Source organism: Dipodomys spectabilis, unplaced genomic scaffold (genome assembly GCF_019054845.1).
Source record: "Dipodomys spectabilis isolate Male_0828 unplaced genomic scaffold, ASM1905484v1 ptg000125l, whole genome shotgun sequence".
NCBI classification, from domain to species: domain Eukaryota; kingdom Metazoa; phylum Chordata; class Mammalia; order Rodentia; family Heteromyidae; genus Dipodomys; species Dipodomys spectabilis.
The window spans coordinates 19569487-19593678 of record NW_024870802.1 but is presented as its reverse complement, the minus strand read 5'-3'; the positions used below and the strand labels follow the sequence as shown (position 1 = coordinate 19593678).

Genomic DNA, 24192 nt, shown 5'->3' with positions numbered 1-24192 from the left:
AGTTCAAAGCCAGGACTGTAAAAAAAAAAAAAAAAAAAGTAAGGGTCGGGTAAATTTAATCAAAGTATATTTATGTATGTATGAAAAATTATGATTAAAATTCTTTTGCATAATTAATATATGCTACTAAAAAAGAAAAGAATATTATACATAATAATCATATATAATCAATTCTAGTTATTAGCAGTAGTGTTATATACAGTCATTGTGAGTGCTGAATTATAGAATACTAAACCTCTGAACACAATTTTCAATTGTTGCAATTTCATTGACAGATCAATACACATCCTTGTTTTACATGTGTTTCTATTTAAAGATACCTTATTTAATTTTTTTTTTTTTTTTTTTTTACCAGTCTTAGGGCTTGAACTCAGGTCCTAGGTTCTATCCCTGAGCCTCTCTATGCTCAGGGCTAGCACTCTACCACTGGATCCACAGCACCACTTCTAGCTTTTTCTGTTTGTGGTACTGAGGAATTGAACCCAGGGCTTTATGAGGGCTTCATGCATGCTAGGCAAGCCTGTACCACTAAGCCACATTCTCAGCCTCTTATTTTTCATTTATTAATACTGAATATATGGCCAGTAATACTATGTAACTGACACTTAAAAACATCTTATTCAATGGCTGGGTATAGGGGCTGGGAAGGTGGCTCAATGGTAGAGTGCTTGCCTCGCATGCATGAGGCTCTGTGTTTGACTCCTCAGCACCACATAAGCAGAAAAAAGCCGGAAGTGGCGCTGTGGCTCAAGTGGTAGAGCGCTAGCCTTGAGCTGAAGAGCTGAGGGACAGTGCCCAGGCCCAGAGTGCAGGCCCCATGACTGGACCCCCAAAAAACAAAAACAAACAAAAAAATCAATGGCTGGGTATAGTGACACATGTCTGTAATCCCAGCTACTCAGAAATGGCAACCAGGAGGATCATGGATTGAGGCCAGCCACAGCAAAAATTTAGCAAGCCCCTCATTTCAACAAATAAACTGGATGCAAATATGTAATGGAGCTATGCAGATGGAATAGGTAGGATGACTGCAATCCAATTCTGGCCCCAGGCAACATAAGACCCTCCAAAAAACCAAGCTTAAAAAGAATGGGGGAAAGCTGGGGATGGGAGCTCAAGTGATAGAACACCGGCCTAGCAAGTGTGAGGCCTTTAGTTGAAACCCCAGTAGCTAAAAAAAAAAAAAAAAAGAAAAGAAAGAAAAAAAAGAGAAAGAAAGAGGGAGAGAGAGAAAAAAAAAACGAAAGAGAGAAAGAAGTCACATTATTCAGTATGTTATTAGCTTATTAGCATTTATTTTATGGACAACAGTTCTACCTATCCTATGCCAGAACAAAACTTGGTTAAGGCATGTATCTTCTCCATAAGGAACATTACAGCCTTCTTGTGCCGTCTTGGAACTTTTAACAGCTCTTCAGGTAGTTAGGAGTCATTTTAAGTTGTGAAATTCCTAGCAAAAAAAACATGGAAATACAAGACACTAAACAGATTACAGAATGGACTCCTGTTTAGGAGAAGTTATGTAGGCAAAAAACAACTTCCTCTAATATGAACTGTGCACATCATTTGGGGTTTTTGCCATGTTCATGACTGTCTATGAAAGCATCATTGAGTACTGACTGATTGGGAGATTATAAATGTATTTTAGCAACTAGAAGATGAGCTAGTAAATACAGAACCTGCCAAAAATATGAATTAACTGTGTATCTACCTGACAAGGATAATTAGGTGCACTTTATATATGCCTAAAATGTAGACAATTAAGCTGGGTAAAGTGGCTCAAGCCTGTAAACCTGGCTACACAGGAGATTGGGAGGATCAGTTTGGAGCCAGCTGGGCAAAAAAGCCCCAAAAGCACATGTCAACTAATAAAAAGTTGTGTATAGTGGCATGCCTCTGTCAACTCAGTTATATAGGAAGTATCAGTGGAAAGATTGTTGACCAGGCAAAAAGCAGGACCTTATCCAAAACAGTAACTAACAGACCTTACTCAAAAAAATAACTGACACAAAAATAGCTGGGCTGGTAGATCAAGTGATAGAGTACTTGCCTAGCAAGCACAAGGCATTGAGTTTGAAGCATAGAACTGCCAAAAACAAAGGAACAAAAAAACCAAGATAGACAATTAAACCCCAATTAATGCAACAAATCAACAAGAATGCTCTGAAATATTGTCAAGTAGTCTATTCATATTTCTATTTGATGAAATTCAGTTTGCCTTCAAGTATACTTTGTATGTTTACATTTTTAATAAAAATACTATCACTTATTTTTTTAAGAAAACAATAATGCTATTTGACATTACAAAATAAAATCAAACTTTATGAACAAATCTATTTCATCCATCTGTGAGTTCCTGGTAAAATAGTAGGTTCTATTCTAAAAATGAACTATCTTAAATACTGTAACATTTTTTGCTTTTTTTTAACTTAAATTTGTTGTCAAGGTAATGTACAGAGGGATTACAGTTACATATGTAAGGTAGTGAGTATATTTCTTGTCGAACTTGATAATCCCCTTCCTCATTTTGAATTATAGCTAATTCTTGAGAAAACACTTGAGAAAAAAGAAAAAAGTTGATATAGTCTTCAAAAATAAAAGGTATCTTGCCTATGTTCACCTGAAATCTAGGTTTTTCTGCAAATAGCTGTGTGGTTATAACTAGCCTTAGAAAAATAATAAACTTTTCTTTCACACAAAAAGTGGCTGTCGGGCTGGGAAGATGGCTCAGTGGTGGAGCGCTTGCCTTGCAAGCATGAGGCCCTGGGTTCGATTCCTCAGCACCACATAAGAAGAAAAAGCTGGAAGTGGCGCTGTGGCTCCAGTGGTAGAGCGCTAGCCTTGAGCTGAAGAGCTGAGGGACAGCACCCAGGCCCAGAATTCAGGCTCCACAACCGACAAAAAAAAAAAAAAGTGGCTGTCAATATGACTATTTTATAAATAACCCAGTGGTGTAAGAAAGGTTTTGTTCTGATGAGTTAGTAAATAAAAGGGCCAAGAAGGGAGAGAAAGAACTAAAATATTTTTGCTCAGCAATTCTGTTACAAAGAAACAAACAAAAAAAAACCCTGCAAAAATAAAAACAAAAAGCAACAAAACACCAATCTGTTTTTGTCTGGCAGGAACAAACAATGAGCAGTCAATTCTCATTCCTTGATCTATAAAAACTACAGACAAAATGAACCTTGCCCAACAACTCTGATCTACTCCACACTCTGGATCTCAAGCTTCCTCAGTGTCAGGTTTATATTCAATCACTTCCCACACAATGCTCCTATTCCCACCTCTCACCTATTGCTCTAGGAACATGAGAGGCTGAAAAACAGAAGCTGGTGGAACAGAGTAAAGAAACTAAATAATTTAAGAAAACGTTGCTCTCTCCAGATTCTAACCCATATTAGAACATAAAAGGCTGGCCAGGTACATGGGTTCATGCTTGTAACTCCAGCGACTCAGGAGGCTGAGGAAGTCAGCCCTGACAAAAAATTAGCAAGACCCTACTTGAACAGAATGAGTTGGGTGTGGTGGTATATGACTGCCATCCCAGCTAAGCAGGTGGCATAGGTTGTAGGACTGTGTGTGGTCTGAGGCTGAACCCAGGTAATAACTCAAGACACTTATCAGAAAAAAAATAACTAAAGTATAAATAAAAGGGCTGGAAAACACTTGGGGAAATATTGATCCATATACCAAAGCAACAAATAAACAAGATAGTTCCCTGACAGTCTGATGAGGGAGATAGGTAAGTACCTAAATAATTGTAAAGTAGATAAATTTGGGGCAAGGGGAGAGACTTAGAGGAAGATTTTATAGGTCGGCAATTTTCCACAGCATCTTGTGAGGGTAAGAATTTCTGAGACAAAGAAAAAGAAAAAGAAAAAGAACCCATAGAGAAAGTAACTTGAAAACAGCTCAATCTTTCCCTCCATACCTGTTCCTCAAGCATCCCCCCAAATCAAAAAAAGGATCTCCACACTCAGTCAAGACATCCAAGAACATTCTCCACACACTCCCCCAACTAATCCCTACCAATACAAAAGCCAAAACTAACCTCCTTTTGAGTCCCATCTCTAGTACTAAAATCCTGGGGTCCAGGGGGCCATCATTTCCCCCTGACCTCAGTCTAAGAGCATTTACAGCCTCTTTTAGTCCACTGTCTTACCTGGTGCTTGCTCAACAATACCTTGTCAACAAAATAGTCAAAGCCACTGCTTTCAAACATTAGTGTGAACGTGTAACCACTCTCATAACTTTCAAGAGCTCTCAATGTTCCACTGCTTCTTGGATCAAAACATCACGGTGAGCTTCAAGGTCTCCACTGCAAGGTCTCTTGTACCTCATGGTTGCTGCCTTCCACACTCCCCTCCACCCCACTCTCTTTTATTTTTGATAGTAACTAGGGTTTGAACTCAGGGTCTTATGTGTACAAAGCAGGCATTCCTACTATGTGAGTCCCTCCGCTAATTCCCTTCTTGCATTCACTATTTTCAGGATAGGGTCTTAGCTGTATGCCTAGGTCAACCTGGACTGTGATCAGGTACATGCCACTGCACTTAGCCATTGTGCTGACTGGTGTACTCCATCGTGCCCAGCCATGGGTTGAGATGAAGTTTCATGAGCTTTTCTGTCTGTCTGTACTGGAGTTGTAATCTCTCAATGGACCTTCCAAGCAGCTAAGATTACAAGCTTGACCCTCCTCATCTAGCTCCCTCTTGCTCACTAATCTCCAAATCACAGAGACCTCCTTTGTATTTCCTGATTATTCCTGTGTTGCCACAGGTGCTGTTACAGACAAGGAACTCCCTGAATCCCTTTTAAAAAAAAAATCACTCCTTTCTCAAATCCCCAGCTTCCTAGTTGATTCCTAATTTGCCAGATCTAGTTGAAAACTCATTTGCTTAGGTGGAACTCTCCCTGCACCTTTTTTGATCCATAAGCAGCACCCTATATGTACTCATTCTTCCTACCATATCCCCCAATTACCACTTTACCATTTGTGTTGGTTTTTATAGCCTATCTTTTTTTCCCCAACCACATTAAACTGTAAGCTCCATTAGGATAGGGACCAGATTAATCTTGTTCTCCAGTGTATCTTCCTGTCCTAATTAGACCACATTAAAGGCACTCAAAAAACCGTTAAGTGTGAGGCAGCATCCAAGGAAGGAAAGCACATGTACAAAGACAGGCCTCTGAGAGTACATGCTCAAACACCACACACAGGGTTGAGAGTGAGAGATGCAACCATGTCTCAGAAAATCAAGACCTTTCCTTGCTTTTATGTGCTCAAGTATTATGTTCTATACTCTGTATAACAAAAGCAGCAGGAGGGGCTGGGAAGGTGGCTCAGTGGTAGAGTGCTTGCCTTGCATGCATGAGGCCCTGGGTTCGATTCCTCAGCACCACATAAGCACAAAAAAAAAGCCAGAAGTGGTGCTGTGGCTCAAGTGGTAGAATGCTAACCTTGAGCTGAAGAGCTGAGGGACAGCACCCAGGCCCAGAGTTCAGGCCCCATGACTGGCAAAAAAAAAAAAAAAGCAGCATGAAAATTTCCCACTATTTTTTGAGCTACACTCACTCTCTGGAGACTACGATACCTCCATCATCTCTATCTTCTTCCCTGCCAGAATGACTTCTGGTTGTATTACATCCAAAATCCTACAATAGCTTCTATTCCCTCTGTCAGCAATTTGAATCCAGGGAGAGGGGGATGGGTTGAAGAAATGTTCAGTGGTCCAGATGTCAGATGAACAAGTCTGTGCCAGCATAGAGAAAAAGATACAGATGTTCAAGACATTCTTGAACAAATAAAACCTTCTTTTGCATGGCCAATATAACCGCAGATACTTTGGAGTATTTTTGGCAAAGAAAATAAAAGCAAGTTGTAAAACTCTGGATATTTTTCACAAACAGTTATGGGTAGTTGAGACACTTTCCAAGGTTTCAAAACCAAACCTTGTTGGTGGTTTGGCTCACGCATTAGAATACCTGTAACAAATAAAAACCCCTAAGCTCAAACCAAATACTACTAAGAAAAAGAAAAAATAACCAAAAGCCAGGCACTGATGGCTCATGCCTATAATCCTAGCTACACAGAAGGCCAAGACCAGAAGGATCAAAGTTCAAAGTTATCCTGGGCAGAAAAGTCTATGAAACTCCAACTCCAATTAACCAACAAAAAAGCCAGACTAGAAGTATGGCTTAAGTGGTAGAGTGACAGCCCTGAGCAAGAAAGCCTAGACAGAGTGGGAGCCCCAGTATTGGCACAAAAATCAAACTTCTGTCTTACTATTAATGTTTAGAGTACTACAGATCTGAACAATAAAGATGCTCTTGGAAATTAAACTATTAAGTAAATGATGTTTCTCTAACTGTGAGTAGGATCTAGGAATACAGGTCTCATAGTCAATCCCCAAATCTGTGAATCTAAATTTGTAGAGAGCATGTTTGACAATGTTACATTTCACATAATTTCCCTTCTCTCCCTCCAATATCTCTTTGTCATATAGGGACTAGGGGAACTCCTAGAGTTAGTAACTCGTGGGAGAGTGCTTGACTTCTATGCATAAGGCCCTGGTACAATTCCTAGTGATACAACAAAAACATTAACAACAAAAGGACACAATCATAGATTAAGAAACTAAAATAATAAAAGTCTGCATCGCTAGCTAACCAGAAAAATGCTGGACTGGAGGTATGGCTCAAGTGCTAGAACGACAGCCTTGAACAATAAAACAAGAGCCTCAATTTGAGTGCTAGTATCAGCACAAAACAGGAGAGAGGGGAGTGGAGGGGAAGGGAGTAAAAGAAGAGGGAACTAGAAGGACTTTATCATACTAGGTAGGATGACTCTATTGGTTGTGGGACAGAATCGTTCCAGTCTGAAAATTGACTATTTCCCTCTTCCAATGATAAGTTCCTGAAGTATACTGTTAATGAATTTGGCACTTTGCTAACTGTGAAAGAATAACACAAATGAGTAGACAATAAGCCACTGGCATATTTCCATATGTAGCCATTTCCATTGTGTTCCAAAGTGAACACTATTAGGCTGCTGTTCATGCATTCCTCTGGTTGGGATAAATCTATCTTCAAGTCAAACCACCCCTAGGAAGACTGCTAAAATTTTAGTTCCTAGACATGTATTATTCATAATTAAAGCTTTAAGAGGCTGCACCTGTACAAGGTCCCTCGAGAAGTCCTGCCTCACTAACAAGCACCTCTCTGACATATTTCTTTACTTTCTGAGAAACACTCTCCAAAACCAAAATGTTTAAAACAAGCCACATAACTTATGAAAAACTTACACGCTTATATGAAGAATTTATAAATCTGCCGTAGAACCTCTGCATTCACAGATATTTATGTTCAATATTTCAACAGCAAGAGGCACAAGCTTCTTAACTACTGTAACTTGGTCCTTTGGCTTTCTTTCCATCAATAGTCTGGTTCTCTGATATCTATTCTTTTTTTTTTTTTTTGTCGGTCGTGGGGCTTGAACTCTGGGCCTGGGCGCTGTCCCTCAGCTCTTCAGCTCAAGGCGAGCGCTCTACCACTTGAGCTACAGCGCCACTTCCGGTTTTCTGGTGGTTTATTGGAGATAGGAGTCTCACAGTTTCTCCTGCCCGGGCTGGCTTTGAACCGCGATCCTCAGATCTCAGCCTCCTGCGTAGCTAGGATTACAGGCGTGAGCCACCAGCGCCCGGCTTTCTGATATCTATTCTTAATGGCTGTCTACAATGTAGGTTTTGGTCCAGTAATAATAATAATTGTACTAATAATCTTTGAATGTGACAGTGTCTTAACATGAAAGGCTCATTGAAAGAAAACTACCAAACAGAAGGCCTATGAAGGCTAGTTGAGTAAAGGAAGTAATTCCTCCTTAGAAGGCTCTATTTCCTAAGGCAAATAATAGGAAAACAAAAGCCCAGTGGCTATGCTGACAAAAATATGCTCAAGCCTCATCTCCAAGCTTCAGCCACAGCCCTTGCCATGACTTAACAACTCCCAATACTTCTGGCTCACTAAGGGCTCCCTCAAGCCTGCCCCTTTTCAGCTTAGTCTTTCCAGTAGCTCAGCAATCAGTGACATTATAGATTTAAAAAAAAAAAAAAAAAAGGATTAAGACACAACTCCCAACTCTCTCCAAAAAATCCTTCTCAGGGAATCAAAATCCGTTTCAGCCTAATCACTAGCCTGTGACTTTGAGTAAGTGACACGTTTATTTACCATAGAAGTTGAACTAAATGAAAGTTTTTCAAATCATTGGTGATAGCACTCTCTTACATTTCACAGAAATTTGTGTGTGCATGTGTGTTTTTGTTTCTGAGATACAATATCCTATGTGACCCAAGTTGACCTTGAACTTGAGCTTCTTCTCGGACTCCAGTGTGCTGGGTTTAGAGGCATGCACCAATATGCCTACCTCAGAAATCTGACATAACAAAGCACAGATTTTTTTTTTACATATTAAAATGTCGTATATTTTAGGCATCTCAAACCTAATGTAGACACTTGATATTTTCCTCCCAGTCTCATTTCAATATGTGAGTGACATCACTCTTCACCAATCACTCAAGCTAGAACCTGATATCATTTTTGAGTTTTTCTTATTTACTCACCACATTCAATTAATCAATATAATGGCATCTATTATATTCTATTGTTGATTCTATTCTCCAGAAAATATCCTTAGTTTGTTCACTTCTCTCAACTCCATCATAATCATCTTAACCTTCATCAGTTCTTGTCTCAATTATCCATCCTCTAATTGGACAAATCACTTCTCTTCTCCCACCACACTCCAAACAGTAGCCAGAGTAGTATTTTACAAACAAATCCAATCATCTGACTCTGCTTTAAAGCTTCAAAGACTTCCTCTTGTAGTTGGACCAAGCTAAAAAAACTTTACCATGACCTAAAATCCAGCAAAATCAGAGTCCCTCTAAACCCATATTGAGATACCCACTAAATTTCAGATATTCTACAATGAGCCTCCTTCCTATCTCAAGCCTGAAAGAAAAGGAAAACCCAACAGCTTTATTGAAGTCTAATTCACAAGCCATACAATCCATCCATTTAACCAATCCACAGTCACTCTTCATTTTCAACCTTCAGCTGGAGGCAACCACTAATCTCCTTTTTAACTCAACAGATTTTCCTATCTGAAAGTTGTGCATAGATGGAATCATTCAATACCTGACCTTTAGCAACTGGCTTTTCACTTAGCATATTGTTTTCAAAGTTTATCTATGTTGAAGCTACTATCACTACTTTGCCTCAAGCCTTTTACAAATACAATTCCCTTTACTTTCCTCTTTTGAAATAGCTGTCTTATGATGTCTGGAACTTACTTTAAAATATTCTTGGGAGAAAATGGGTGGGTGTGGGGAAGGTCAATATGTCAAACAAGACTGGCAAAACTATTGATAATCATTAAAACAGAGGGATGGGTACATTAGGTTTCATTAAACTATTTCATATTTGTGTTTGAAGACTCCCATAATTGACACCAGTGGTGGTGTCAAGTGCTCATAGTCTTAGTACTCAGTAAGCAGAGGTAGGAGGATCATGAGTTCAAGAACAGCCTGGGCTACGTGATTGAGTTCAAGGCCATCCTAGAGCAGATAATTAGATATTGTCTATAAATTAATAAATTAAGATACAAATGGGAAAAATATTTATCTATCTATATACCTATCTAATATATCTGTCTGTGCTGGTACTGGGCTTAAACTCTGGGCCTGGGCACTGGTCCCTAAGCTTTTATGCTCAAGTCTGGTGCCTTACTACTTGGGCCAATTCCAGCTTCTTGGTAGTTAACTGGGGATAAGAGTCTCTTGGGCTTTTCTGTCTTGGCTGGCTTCGAAGCACAATCCTCAGATCTCAGCCTACTAAAGTAACTAGGATTACAGGCATAAGCACTAATGCCCAGCTTTCAGAAAACATATTTAAACATATTCAGCTGATTTTTGTTTTCAAAATTTGTTCTTTCACCTCAACTTCTCCCCTCTCTTATTTTTCCCCTTGCAGTGATGAGACTTAATCTCAGGCCGTGGGCACATTCTAGGTAAGTACTCTACCACTGAGCTGCATTCCCAGCCTGCGTTCTCTATTACTAGTACTCCAGTTGCAATATTAGAAGTACTCAATCTACAAAGAGCATACCTCTAACACTTCTACCCAAGCTTTCAGATGAATCCCAAGTTCCTCCTTTCTTTCATTACTTGTATCATGAAACCTTTTTCTTGGTCAGTCTTGAGGCTTAAACTCTGAGCCTAGGCTCTGTCTCTGAGCTCTTCAGCTCAAGGCTAGCATACTACCACATGAGCCACAGAGCCACTTCTGGTTTTCTGAGTGGTTTATTGGAGATAAGAGTCTCACGGAGGGGCTGGGAAGTTGGCTCAGTGGTAGAGTGCTTGCCTTGCATGCCTGAGGCCCTGGGTTCGATTCCTCAGCACCACATAAGCAAAAAGAAAAAAGCCGGAAGTGGCGCTGTGGCTCAAGTGGTAGGGCACTAGCCTTGAGCTGAAGAGCTGAGGGACAATGCCCAGGCCCAGAGTTCAGGCCCCACAACCGGACCCAAAAAAAAAAAAAAAAGTCTCAGGAAGTGGGCTGGGAAGGTGGCTCAGTGGAAGAGCGCTTGCCTTGCATGCATGAGGCCCTGGGTTCGATTCCTCAGCACCACATAAGCAGAAAAAAAAAAGCCGGAAGTGGCGCTGTGGCTCAAGTGGTAGAGTGTCAGCCTTGAGCTGAAGAGCTGAGGGACAGCGCCCAAGCCCAGAGTTCAGGCCCCACAACCGGACCAAAAAAAAAAAAAGTCTCACAGACTTTAGGCTGGCTTTGAACCATGATCCTCAGATCTCAGCCTCCTGAGTAGCTAGGATTCCAGGCATAAGCCACCAGTGCCCAGTTGAAACCCTCTTTTAAAAGACTGGCATAACTGCATCCAGGCGTTTCACCCTCTGTTGCAAAAACCATTTATCAAGACAGTGTGGATCATCTCACTGCCAACTTAAGCTCTGCAGCTGGCACCATGCATACACAAAGGAGCCTGAGCCATGCCAATCTCACCTCAAGCTTTCTTCTAAGCTGAATCACATGCCTGCCTTCCCATTCCTCTTCCATCATACAAATGGTTCCTGATAGTCTACCTCAGGAAGCATTTCGAGGAGAGAGGTGTAAGATTCCATTAGACTAACTTGCTGACAGCACTCAGAACTTTATATTTCTGTTGCTTTCTATGCCTAATTTTTTTAACCAAAATATGTTATACATAAAATGAGTTATAGTGAATGCTCTGTTCTTCATCATAGTGATGTAACATACATTAGTAAATTTACTTTTTAGACTTTTTTGAACACATTAAATACTAATTGATGAGAGATGAAGTATTTAACCCTGATCACATGAATAGAAGAAGATGAGGAAGTATGTCAGTTCATCAAAATTACACCATATAAGCCCAGAGTGTTCCATAGGGAAAAAGAGTCTTAGCTATGAGGCCCATGTGCCCCTGAATGACTAAATAAAAGCACAAATTATCATTTTTTCCATCATTCGGTAACTTAGAGTTTCTCTCTACTTTTCTCATTCCCTATAACATTTCTCATTCATCTATAACAATCAAACTGCACACCGAGAGCAAGGATCAAGTCATTTAAGCAAAGCACTTGATGCAAAGATCATAGCATATGTAATATGATGCCAATTCTGTTCTGTATAGCACGAGAAAAACATTAGAAATAGTCCTAATCAATAAGTACTTGATATTGAGCACTTGAAGAGCTAACTATACATAGGGTCTATTGTTAGGCACAAAAACAAAACTCCAAGTTGAAGAATCAGAACATATAGAAGACAGGAAGAATGTGGATGGCAGAACAGAGGAAAACACTGTCTTTAAATACACCGTATACTTCCTAGCAAAGATGAGACTTGAATTTGGCTTGAACTAGTGAAATAAGTCTATATGTCTTAGATATGTAGAATCTAGGCTGGTCAATACTGGGCAATGGCTAGGGAATGAGAAAGCATGTGGATTGATCACAAGATAAGTTTGGTAGGAAAAGTGGAAATGATGGGGCTGGTGAAACTGAATGGGACAAGATCGTATAAAGCCTGAATAAAGAATGAGGGTCACATGACAAAGTTGTATTTCAGAAGTACGAGGCAACAGAACTAGAATGGCAGAAAAGCAAGCAGTAGAAATGAGGACAAGGCCTGAGAAACTATAGGGGCAATCTTGACAGGATACAGTGATGGATTAGTATGAAAGAAGAGGAATGATTTCCTGCTGTCTACTCTCCACATGGTCTCAATTTTCCATGTAAAATGGTTCATTCCCTTATTCTTTCCTGGCAGTGATCCTTTTGCTAGCAATGTGAAAGTACGAAATAAACAGTTGGGTTTTGTTGTTGTTGTTTTGCTTTTTGCGCTGGGGCATGAATTTGGGACCTTGCACTCTCACCTCGCTTGCTTGCTCATAGTTAGTGCTTCACTTCACTACTTCAATCACTGCTTCAACTTGGCATTTTGCTGGTTAATTAGAGATAGATTCTTCCTGGTTTTCCGACCCAGACTGGCTTTGTCAAACTGTGATCCTATGATCCTTCAGCTCTCAGCCTCCTGAGTCACTAGAGTGACAGGAGTAAGCCATCAACACCCAGTTAAATTAGTTTTTAATATACTTTTAGGCTTTAACTTTTTAAATTTTAAAATAAAGGCAAGAGTGAGGAATAACTTAGTGGTAAAGCCTTTTATTAATGTGCATGAAGTGCTGAGGTCTATCTCTAGACTAGAAAAAAAAAATGAGGCAAAAAAGAAATGGTATTTATTTCCATGGCTGAAAAATAATCAAGGGCACAAATACTTTCCACACGATGATAAACAAAGATGATTATATGATTCTACAAACATACATTAGGTTCTGTCATTATTTATTGATTGAACAAATTCTAACTGCAGAATTAAATACTAGCAATAGAACATTCATTTTTTCTTGTCTCTGACAACTATAGAACGATCCTGATGAATGGCAAACATTAGCAAATAAACAAAAATATAGATTCTAATTTTAGCTCTGGCTTTAACTTGAGGTCTGACAGCAAGTAATAGCTTCATTTCCCCCCATTTCTGTAAATGAGCGTCAAAAGTGAACAAAACTGTCTTACATCTGTGGAGATATCTGAAATAAATGTATCTAGGCTTTCCTGTCTCATTTTTTTAAAAGCTTGAACCAAACTGAAGTTGGACCAAAATGTTGTGGGGTTTTTTGTTGTTGTTGTTGTTTTTGTCAGTTGTGGGGCTTGAACTCTGGGCTTGCGTGCTGTCCCTGAGCTCTTCAGCTCAAGGCAGGCACTCTACCACTTGAGCCACAGCATCATTTCTGGTTTTCTGGTGGTTAATTGGAGATAAGAGACTCAAGGACTTTCCTTGTCCAGGCTGGCTTTGAACCGTGATTCTCAGATCTCAGCCTTCTGAGTAGCTAGGATTACAGGTATGAGCCACCAGCGCCTGGCTCACAGTGAAATGTTTTATTTTGTTTGGGTGTCATGAGGAAAGTATATTTTATAAGCTCTAAAACAATTTTGAGGTATCTCTTTAAGAAAGTACCTCAGGAACTGAAAGTTAAATTTTATTTGACCTCAGATTAAATTTGCCTCTAAATGTAACAGGAAAAAAAAAATCCACCAGACAACCTAGTAAAACCAAGAATTGTAATGAAACACCTTTGTGCAATATGCACAAATAAAATATTGCTGTCTGAAACCTATCCTCTACTTTCTAAATCTATAAAAAGAAGCTAATGGATACTGGATAAAAACAAAACAAAATACATACAGTTGGCAATTATTCCCTCATATTCATTCATAATAATAATAAGCCACACAACAAAAACTTCCAGGTAGGAATAATGTTTGTCATATCTTTATTAGGATTCAAGGAACAAATTACCAACAAATAGCAAAAAGTAAAATAATGAAAATAATGAGCAATATTTTGCTAAAATAATTAAGGTAGTACATGACACCATACAATTATTATTGTTCAACACACACATGAATATAAACACACACAACACACACACACACAAAATTTGGCAAGCAAAAGAGCTCATTAAAAAAAAATTACCTCGTCTCCGCCCATAGCTCCTGGCTGCATGTGAACATAGAAGAAAACCATGGGTATTTGTATCAAAATAGTCTGTGAACATATTATATTCTTTTAAAAACCCTCTGTGAATGTACAATCTAAATCACAATGTTAAGGAGAAATTCAATTGCATGTGGCAGCCACTGGAACAGATACAATGGTGCTTCAGCAATACAAGTCTTACAAGGATTTACACTGGGGCCTACTTCCGTAAGTTTCTTTTTAAAAATCTAATTTGTAAGTCTTCATTTGTACTTTATATTACCACCAGACATCCCTCAGAAAAATATTTGTCCTAAACAACTAAAAACTGCAGCATATAATAGGCAGTCTGAATTTCTTGCCAGACACACATCTATATACGTTAAAGAAATTTTAAATTCAGTATTTATTTACAGAATGCATTTCTGTAAAACTTTCAATGATGGTTCTCATATCTTCTCCATGTATTTTCTATTTTATATCATAATTGAGAAAAAATACATTGCACATCTATAAAAGACTTAACAAAGTAAAAGGGGATTAACTCTAGGCCTACTGAAAAAGCACTGTTACAATGTTTAATCCAGCCAGACTGTGGCATCATATATTACTAGGAGATCCTTTTACCTACCATGGTTTTCAGGGTGGAATATTTCTTAAATTTGGTAATTCATATTCTATTAAAAATAAGTGAGAACTCCATTTAATCCTTTTCCTGTCAGTTGTAGGGCTTGAATTCAGGGCCTAGGCTCCCAACCCTGAGCTTTTGGCTTAAAGCTAGCATTCTACCACTTTGAGCCACAGTGCTACTTCTGGTTTTCTGGTGGTTAATTGGAGATAAAGTCTCATGGACACTCCTGCCAAGGCTGGCTTTGAACCAGGATCCTCAGATCTCACCCTCCTGAGTAGCTAGGATTATAGGCCTGAGTTTCCATCGCCCAGCCTAGTATATTTTTAGTTTCACAAAATTTGGCATACATTGATAAAGGAAAATAATCTGGAGTCACATTTGTATTGGACAGACAGCAGTAAAAACAAAACTATTTTCCCCTAATAAGATAGAACATGGCCAGCCCTATCTTCTGCTTTCTACTTTTCTTCAGATGTTAATTTTTCCCTCAGCCACATACCCTTAACCTTTTAGCTTTCCCACTACTCAAATATTACAAAGGGTTATACAGTTTAAACCCTTCTTTCTTGATTCTTCTCCTACTACAATTCTCCGTGAAAACAAATAAAACAAACAACAAAACCCTTCTGAGCACCATGAAGAAAATGGAAGCACTATAGTACTTTTTTCCTAGAAATAAATAGGACTTTAAAATAAGAATGAATGGTGGCTCATGCCTATAGTCTCAGCTACTAACAGTGCAGAGATCAAAGTGGCAGTTCAAGGTAACTCAGGCAAAAAGTGGCAGGACCATACAGAAATCAATAAGCATAAAGAGTATACCTCTAATCCCAGCTACACGAAAGGCCAAAGTTAGAAGGTCAGTTACTGCAAAAACTCCCTCCCTTCCTGAAAAACAACTGAAGCAAAAAAAAAAGGCTAGTGGCAGTTTGAGGCCCTTAGTTCAAGCCCAATAGTGCCAAACAACTTTAAATAAATAAGAAGGCTGGGTACATCAATGAACATGAACCAACACAAAATGATCAATCTCACATAGGAAAAAAAAGAATAATGTAACTAATCCTCTTTATCATATACTACCTGAAATATGGATTTATACTAGATATCCCTGGAGATATCCTTTACTGATTTACATATAATAAGCAACTTAGAGCTCATAAAAATTACATTTAATCTTAGAAATCAAGCTGTGGTTGTCCTTGTCAGGTGTAGTAAGTAGAGAGGAGCATAAAGGCAGGCCTTTGAGGGGATTGTGGTAATGTTTTGGTCTCAATTTGGGGATTCTGAACTTGCTATAATACATTTTAATCTACCTATTTATTAAACATACATATTTAAAATTTGTGCACTATACTGCATTATATTATATGAAAATAGTTAAAAAACAAAACAAAACAGGGATAAGAGCATGGCTCAAGTGGTAGAATGCTTGCCTGGCCCTAAGTTTAAACTCTTAGCACCACCACCCCCAATGAAAAAAACTGAAACAAGACAAATATTTAGATTAGTTCTCTGGTTATAAAATATAGAAAATCTAGCCGGGCGCTGGTGGCTCACGCCTGTAATCCTAGCTACTCAGGAGGCTGAGATCTGAGGATCGAGGTTCAAAGCCAGCCAGGGCAGGAGAGACCGTGAGACTCCTATCTCCAATAAACCACCAGAAAACCGGAAGTGGTGCTGTAGCTCAAGTGGTAGAGTGCTCGCCTTGAGCTGAAGAGCTGAGGGACAGCGCCCAGGCCCGGAGTTCAAGCCCCATGACCGACAAAAAAAAAAAAAATATATAGAAAATCCAAAGTATTAATATTTTATAGCTTCTAAATTATAAATCTGAATGAAGAATTATTTTTTAAAGTCTATCTGAATAAACATTTAAAAGTACATGTATTTTGCCGTAAAAAATGTACATTTTTCCAGAACTAAATTTGCAGGGTCAGTGTACATTCTGAGTAGCCTTCTCATATTAACAGTACCGTGCTCTGTTATGCATACAAAGTAATACTGAAATGGGTCATCTGTCACTTCTTATGACTTGGCCCATACTAGGTTTTAAATGGCTGTACATGTGATTCACAAGACACTGTATATTATACTAGGATCCTTTTTTCCTGTGTGTGTGTGTCCATTTGGGGCTAGAAATCAGTGTGTGTCCATTTGGGGCTAGAAATCAGGGCGTGTGTGTGTGTGTGTGTGTGTGTGTGTGTGTCCATTTGGGGCTAGAAATCAGGGCCTGGTGTGTGTGTGTGTGTGTGTGTGTGTGTGTGTGTGTCCATTTGGGGCTAGAAATCAGGGCCTGAGTGATCAGGGCGTGTGTGTGTATGTCCATTTGGGGCTAGAAATCAGGGCCTGGTGTGTGTGTGTGTGTGTGTCCATTTGGGGCTAGAAATCAGGGCGTGTGTGTGTGTGTGTGTGTGTGTGTGTGTGTGTGTGTGTGTGTGTGTCCATTTGGGGCTAGAAATCAGGGCCTGGGTGATGTCCCTGAGCTTTTTTGCTCAAGGTTAGCACCTTTAGCCACAGCTCCACTACTAGTTTTTTGGAGGTTAATTGGAGAGAAGAGTCTTACAACTTTCAAATCTGGCTGGCTTCAAATCACAGTCCTCAGATCCCAGACTCCTGGGTGGCTAGGATTTACAGATATGAGCCACCAGTGCCCAGCCTTTTTTCCTTCCCCCCTTCTTTCCTTCTTTCTTTCTTTCCTTCCTGCCTGTCTGATTTCTTTCATTCCTTCTTTCCTTTCTTCTTTTTGGTAACACTTCTTTTAGAGTACTTTTAGGTTTATAGAACAGAGGTTTTCCATGGACCTCCTATATGCCTCTCCTTCCCTGTTAAAAACAGACCCCAACAGTGGTACATTTATTACAACTTATATACACTGAGATATCATAATCACCCAAATCCATAATTTACATGCATCATTTACCACTGAGCTACATCCCTATCCCTTAAAAATATTTTATGTTGATCTTCACTGAGTTATAATTGATGAAATCTTTGGAAGTATATTTGCAATTTAAACCATTTAAATGATTCAACTTTAAAATCTAAAAGCATTAATTGTAAGTGTAGTGAATGCTATTAAAAGAAAGTCCAAATTCTACAGTCTACTGGAGTATAGAAAACACACCAAGGAAGTCCACAAGGGAACAATAATGTAATCTGACAGTTTCCTGCATCTTCATTGCTGGGGTGAAAAGCCCTAACTCCCGTCACTGGAGACAGATTCACACATGCAAGGAATTTCTTCCAAAATCCAATAAAGACAGTCAAAACAATTTCAAACTTTTACTTAGTCTTCAATTATCAGGTCATGTAGACCAGGCTAACTATTCCATTTTCCAGAATAAAAAGTATAAATAAGAAGACAATAGTTCACCAAAGATACTACATTTATGTGTTTGTTAAAAGAGCTAAAAAAAAAACAAAACAAAAAAAAACAAGCCACCAAAAATCCAACACTCTTAACAATTAGGTATTTAAAGTAAAAACAATCTCTCAACGTGGAGTTCCTGGATCTCTGATTCTATCATATCACCCTGACCAGTTCACCTAGCCTCTTTCCTTTCTGGTTTTTGGGTAGAAGCTCTTGCTATGTTCCAGGCTGGCCTGGAACTTTGAATACTCCTGCTTCTCTCTCCCTAGTACTGGGGATTATAGGTGTGTACCACATAGCCCAGCTCATATAACTTCTTGAATTTGTTTTCCCTGTCTGTAAAATGAGGTGAAAACAACTACAACAACAACAAAAAACAGTCTTTTAGGTCCATGTTCATATATTGCACTTATCCAAAATAGCTTCAAACAAATATTTTAAAGTCATACAACATCACATATCCCTTTGATTACTACTTTTCTTTTTTTCTTCTTCTTTGTGTGTGTGTATGTGCGTGCATGGCAGTAAGTACGGCTTGAACTTAGGGCCTTGAGTTATTGTTCCACTTTTTATGCTTAAGGATGGCACTCTAGCATTTGAGTCACATCTCCCCTTCCACCATTTTTCATTTTAATTAGTCATCATTTACAATGTATTCATATTGGAACTTATTTTATATTAATATAATTTTGTATCAATTTTATTTTTAAATCTGTTCAGATATAAGTTCTTTAAAATTTTCAAAATCTCAAAAGAAATTTCAAGTTAAGGATCTCAAAATAATTCCTTCACTATCTTATTACACTGCTAAGAAATTAATTTACTTATGTCCACTTTCAGTGAACAAAAATAACAATGTGCTTTTCAATTTTTGGAAAATTCCATCTGGAATTCTAGCAAAGCTGGCTCTCTTTCCATTCTGGCATAAAGGCATCATGTGCTCAGCTCCCTCTCTGCCACTTCCTCTCAGCTGAGTCTCTCCCCAAGGAGTTGGTTCACACTCAGCAAAGCATGAAGGGGGGAGGGAGGGAGAGGCACTGCAGCTACACAGGAGACAGCCCAACACAAACAGGCATACCAATGCCCTTTCAAAACATTTCCTCTTTTGATTTAACAAATGTACCCGTAGTCCTTAGTTCAAACAGAAATAGAAGCAAAACTTTCCAAAATATTTTCAAAGCATTCGTAAGATGAAAAATGCACAAAATGGTATATACAGGTTGCAAACTCTAGGGTCTTTAGATGTAAGATATTTGACAATCAGTGACCTTAAAACTGCCCAAGCAAGTTCAGTCTCTTTTTCCGTTGTTTTGTGGTTTGTCTTTGTGGTACAGGAGATAAAACCCTGGGCCTCATACATGTGTTCTCATCTCTAGTTATAGTCCTGCCTCCCCCCTTTTTTATTTTTAAGATTTAATTTTTTTTAATCTTCAAATTATCACAGAAGGGGCTGGGAAGGTGGCTCAGTGGTACAGTGCTTGTCTTGCATGCATGAGGCCCTGGGTTCGATTCCTTTGCACCACATAAGCAGAAAAAGCTGGAAGTGGTGCTGTGGCTCAAGTGGTAGAGCACTAGCCTTGAGCTGAAGAGCTGAGGAACAGCGCCCAGGCCCAGAGTTCAGGCCCCACGACCAATAAAAAACAAACAAATTATCACAGAACTCTCTCATTGAAATACCTTAGGGCTGAGAATGTGGTTTAGTGGTAGTGTTTGCCTAGCTGTTCCTCAGTACCACATGAACAGAAAAAGGCAGAGTAGTGCTGCAGCCTCAGTGGTAGAGTGCTAACCTTGAGCAAAAGAAGCTCAGGGACAGTGCTGAGGCCCTGAGTTCAAGCCCCAGGACTGGAAAAAAAAATCTAGACACTTTGATAAGGAAGAATAAGGGCCAAAACAAAAAACAAAAAAACAACCAAAAATCTCTCCTCTTCAAAGGGTGTTGCAGATTTCCTATTCACCTCTTATAACTTGGAACAGCCTCTATCTGTAATTTGAAGAACCCCAGGAAGAAATGGCATGAAAACTTTTGAACTTCTTATTTACAAAGCTATTATTTAAAGAAAAAAAAGTCATTGTGGTACTATCTTCTCTGAACAAAAGTATATTCACTTCCCAAATATAGCAGTAATACTTGGCCTACACTGTGCCTCACCTCATCCAAGTCTACAAAACAAAATAAAAATGAGGTAGTTACACTGACTATCACAACTGCCCACTTGTAGATTTTTAAGTTAAGGCTGAGGGAGATTCAGAGACTTTTTCAACTAGAGAGGATCCATATCACATGGATGTACCACAATTTGGTTAGCCATTCTCTAGTTGAGGGACATTTGGATTGTTTACCCTGTGTAGCTAATAAAAATCATGTTGCTATCAATATTGGTATACATGTCTGTGTGTGGACATTGGCTTTCTTTTTTTCTCTCTTGATAGATCCCTAGAAGAACTACATCATGTGGTGGGAATATGTTTTACTTTTGTGGGGGGGAGGGGGATGTGGGGGGGAATCCGTCATAGGACTTGAACTCAGGGCCTAGGCTTTATCTTTAACTCAGGGCCTTGAGCTTTATCGCTCAAGGCTAGTGCCACAGAGCCACTTCAGGTTTTCTGGAGGTTAACTGGAGATAAGTCTCACAGAATTTCTTGTCTGGGCTGACTTCAAACCGCGATCCTCAAATCTCGGCCTCCTGAGTAGTTAGGATTACTGGTGTAAGCTGCTGGCGCCTGGCTTATGTTTTACATTTTAAGAAACAGACAAACCATTTTCCAAAGTGGATGTTTAGATTTTCACAAACCACACTTTAAAAAGTGCCAACATCTGGAAGTGGTGCTGTGGCTCAAGTGTAGAGTGCTAGCCTTGAGCTGAAGAGCTGAGGAACAATGCCCAGGCCCAGAGTTCAAGCTCCATGACCAACAAAAACAAACAGACAAAAAGTGCCAACATCATATGGATGTAACAACTGAAAAGAGGTTATAGGTCTCAGAGAAGGTGCATAGGTAAGAGAAAATATCTCATCCACAGTAGAAAAATCACACAAAAACAAGTGAAAAAATAACTTCCAGTAAAGCCACTCTAGCTACAAGATGAGTTACAGGTGTTTTCCCGGTGGAATTTAAGGGAGCACAACTGTTTAAATAAAACCAATGTAAGATCAACTCTATTTTAGAAATCTAAAATGTACAGAAAGCCTGGCACTGGAGGCCCATGCTTGTAAATAATAGCTACTCAGGAGGCTGAGTTCTGAGGATCTGGGTCTCAAGCCAGCCCAGGCAGAGACTCTTCTCTCCAATTAACCACCAAAAAGCTGGAAGTGGAAAAAATGTTTCAAGTAGTAGAGTGCTAGTTTTGAGCAGAAAGCCCAGTGGGAACTCAAGGCCTTGAGTTCAAGCTCCAGTTCAAAAAATAATAATTAAAAAAATGAAAAGAAAGCCAACCATAATGTCCATGTAACCAACATACAAGGGCAGCTCCCAAGAATGTATCTACAGCTGGGTGCCGGTAGCTCATACCTGTAATTCTACCTACTCAGGAGGCTGAGATTTGAGGTTCGTAGTTTAAAGCCAGTCCAGGCAGGAAAGTCCGTGAGACTCTTATCTCCAATAAACCACTGGAAAACTGGAAGTTGTGCTCTGGCTCAAGCAGTACAATGTTAGCCTTGAGCTGAAAAGCTGAAGGACAGTGCCCAGGCCAAGAGTTCAAGCTCCATTACTGACCAAAAAAAAAAAAAAAAAGAATTTATCTACAAGTTAGACACTAAGCTAAGCTTTGTTTGGATTCACAAATAGCCATGTCAATGATCATTATCTCCATTTTACGAGGGAAAAAATCAAAGGCAAAGAGAAGAATGTAGCCCTAAGGCTATATAGTTTGTAAGAGGTGAAAGCAGATCTTTGAGACTACTGACAAAGCTATCTATGCTAACTATGCTAACTACTGTGCTAACTACTGCTGCATCTTCAGGTTTCACAGGTCCTCCAGCTGGCCTGAAAATGGCTCCCAGAAACAGAACCATACCATCCCTTAAAGCACACTGCAACTTGGTTTCTAATTTTGTACTTATCAGGCAACTTTCTTTTATTGCTTGTTTTCCACAGCCTATTTTCTACTTTGAAAAATAGGATCTGACAAGTCAAAAGGAATAAAATAGATATAATTGGCAGTGGTATATCTTAAACTGATACTACCCATTTTGGTTTTGAACATTAACTGACCATGAATTTAGTTCACTTGGTCCAAATAGAAGCACTAATATTTGTTCTGAAGGACTAAGATAATAAGAGGAAAAATCACCAAAACATAAAACCTAAGTTGGAAAAATTTGGCTGACAGAACTGCTACTATACATGTAGCTAAACATTCTCAGCAGTCTCCTTTCCTCTTCCAGTAGGATCAAGGAAAACATATTTTGCAAACTTCTAGTCTTTTGGGTAAAGATGAAAGGCAATGGCTTTAAAAGCTAAGAAAAAAAATACATACCCATTTCAGTGGAGAGGACTGTTTAAGAACTCTTTTAGAAATTCTGGACAAGTAGCCTCAGGTCTTATTTCACTGCTTTATACTTCTGGCTTTTCCTGAGTAGTTTATTGGAGTTAAGAGTCTCTTACCAAATTTCCTGCCCGGGGTGGCTTTCAAACCACAATCCTCAGATCTCAGCCTCTTAAATAGCTAGGATTATAAGCATGAGCCACCAGCACCCAGCTCCTACCTATCCTTTAATATTCTGCTACCACATCCAGCTTTTCGATTTTATTACCCCTTTCTTTCCTGAAAATATATTTCACCATTAATCTAGTCTCTGACAAATAATCAGGAAATCTGAACTGCTAATTTTAGTAATTTATGACTTTATTTCAATTATTCCATATGAAGATTAAGAGAAAGGAAGAAGGAACCAGGAAAATAACTGTGGGGCCAGTAAATGTTGGGCAGAAAAAGGAAGAAAAAAATACACAGTTTATGTGTTACATGTAGCTACATGAGCTGTGCTCATCTATAAAAAGGGAAGAAAAGATTTATCATAGCAATTCTATCTAAGTGTGTCATCCCACAAGTACCTAGCAAGAAAGATGATCATCTCAAGTTGGAACCCACTTTAAAAGAGAATTGATGGTAAGTAATACAAACATGGAATACGTATTTTGGAGATTACACACTACCCTAAATTTACCCAGTATATCTCCCATGTGTATCAAGAGTCAACTTGTGTGTCTGGGAGCATGAGAAGGGACATCTGCTATCACTCACTTGGCTAAGGAGAAAATTTCAGTCCTGAGAGATCTAACAGTCATATAGGTCCAAACAATTTCTGTCTAGAGACAGTTCTGCAAGGTTACTTGGTCTATAGTTCCTAGGAAGGAGAATTGAGGCTAGCCAGATAGTCTACTAGCCATGACTTTCTGGATAATAACTTCTGGTTGCTCTAGAACTTAATCCAACAATTGCACGGACAAAACCAATCCTAGCCTGTAAAACTGTTAACATCTATAACACACAAGGTTCACTAACGAAGTTTCCTAGATGTTTATCTTACACATCAATTGGCTATTTACCTCAATAAGAAAAAAATTTAAGTTATATATACATTAGTTGGTTTACTCATTCACATTCTCTGCCCTGTTCCCTTGTGTGAAGGGCCACACCAAAAACAGCTTAGGCTATGTGGGCTCTCTCTTTGTAGTGCAAAAAACAGGCACCATAAATAATCCATAAACAAATGGTTGTAGCTATGTCCCAGAACATATTAATTTTGTTATTTACAAAAACAGGCATCAGAATACTGTGGTGTGGCTGAAGTGGTAGAGCACCTGGCTTGGCAAGGTCCTGTTCAATCCCCAGCAAGGACAAGAAAAAATTTACAAATCTAATCATAACTGAGACTGGTAGTTCACCCTATAATCCTAGATACATAGTGGGAGGGGAAGGAGGTGCAGAGATTGAGAGGTTGGCTTTGAGGCTAACCCAAGCAAAAAACAAGATCGCTATCTCAACCAAAAATTTGGTGTGTGGCATCCCACACATCAGGAAGTATGAGAAGATCACAATCCAGGCCAGGATAGGCAAAAG

General features: G+C 39.1%; 1 protein-coding gene across 3 annotated transcripts in view; it reads right to left on the bottom strand.

Annotated features, from left to right (window-relative positions):
- The window catches only part of Cpeb3 (cytoplasmic polyadenylation element binding protein 3), a 153249-nt gene that overhangs the window by 70890 nt on the left and 58167 nt on the right, over nucleotides 1–24192 (bottom strand). The window lies entirely within an intron of this gene.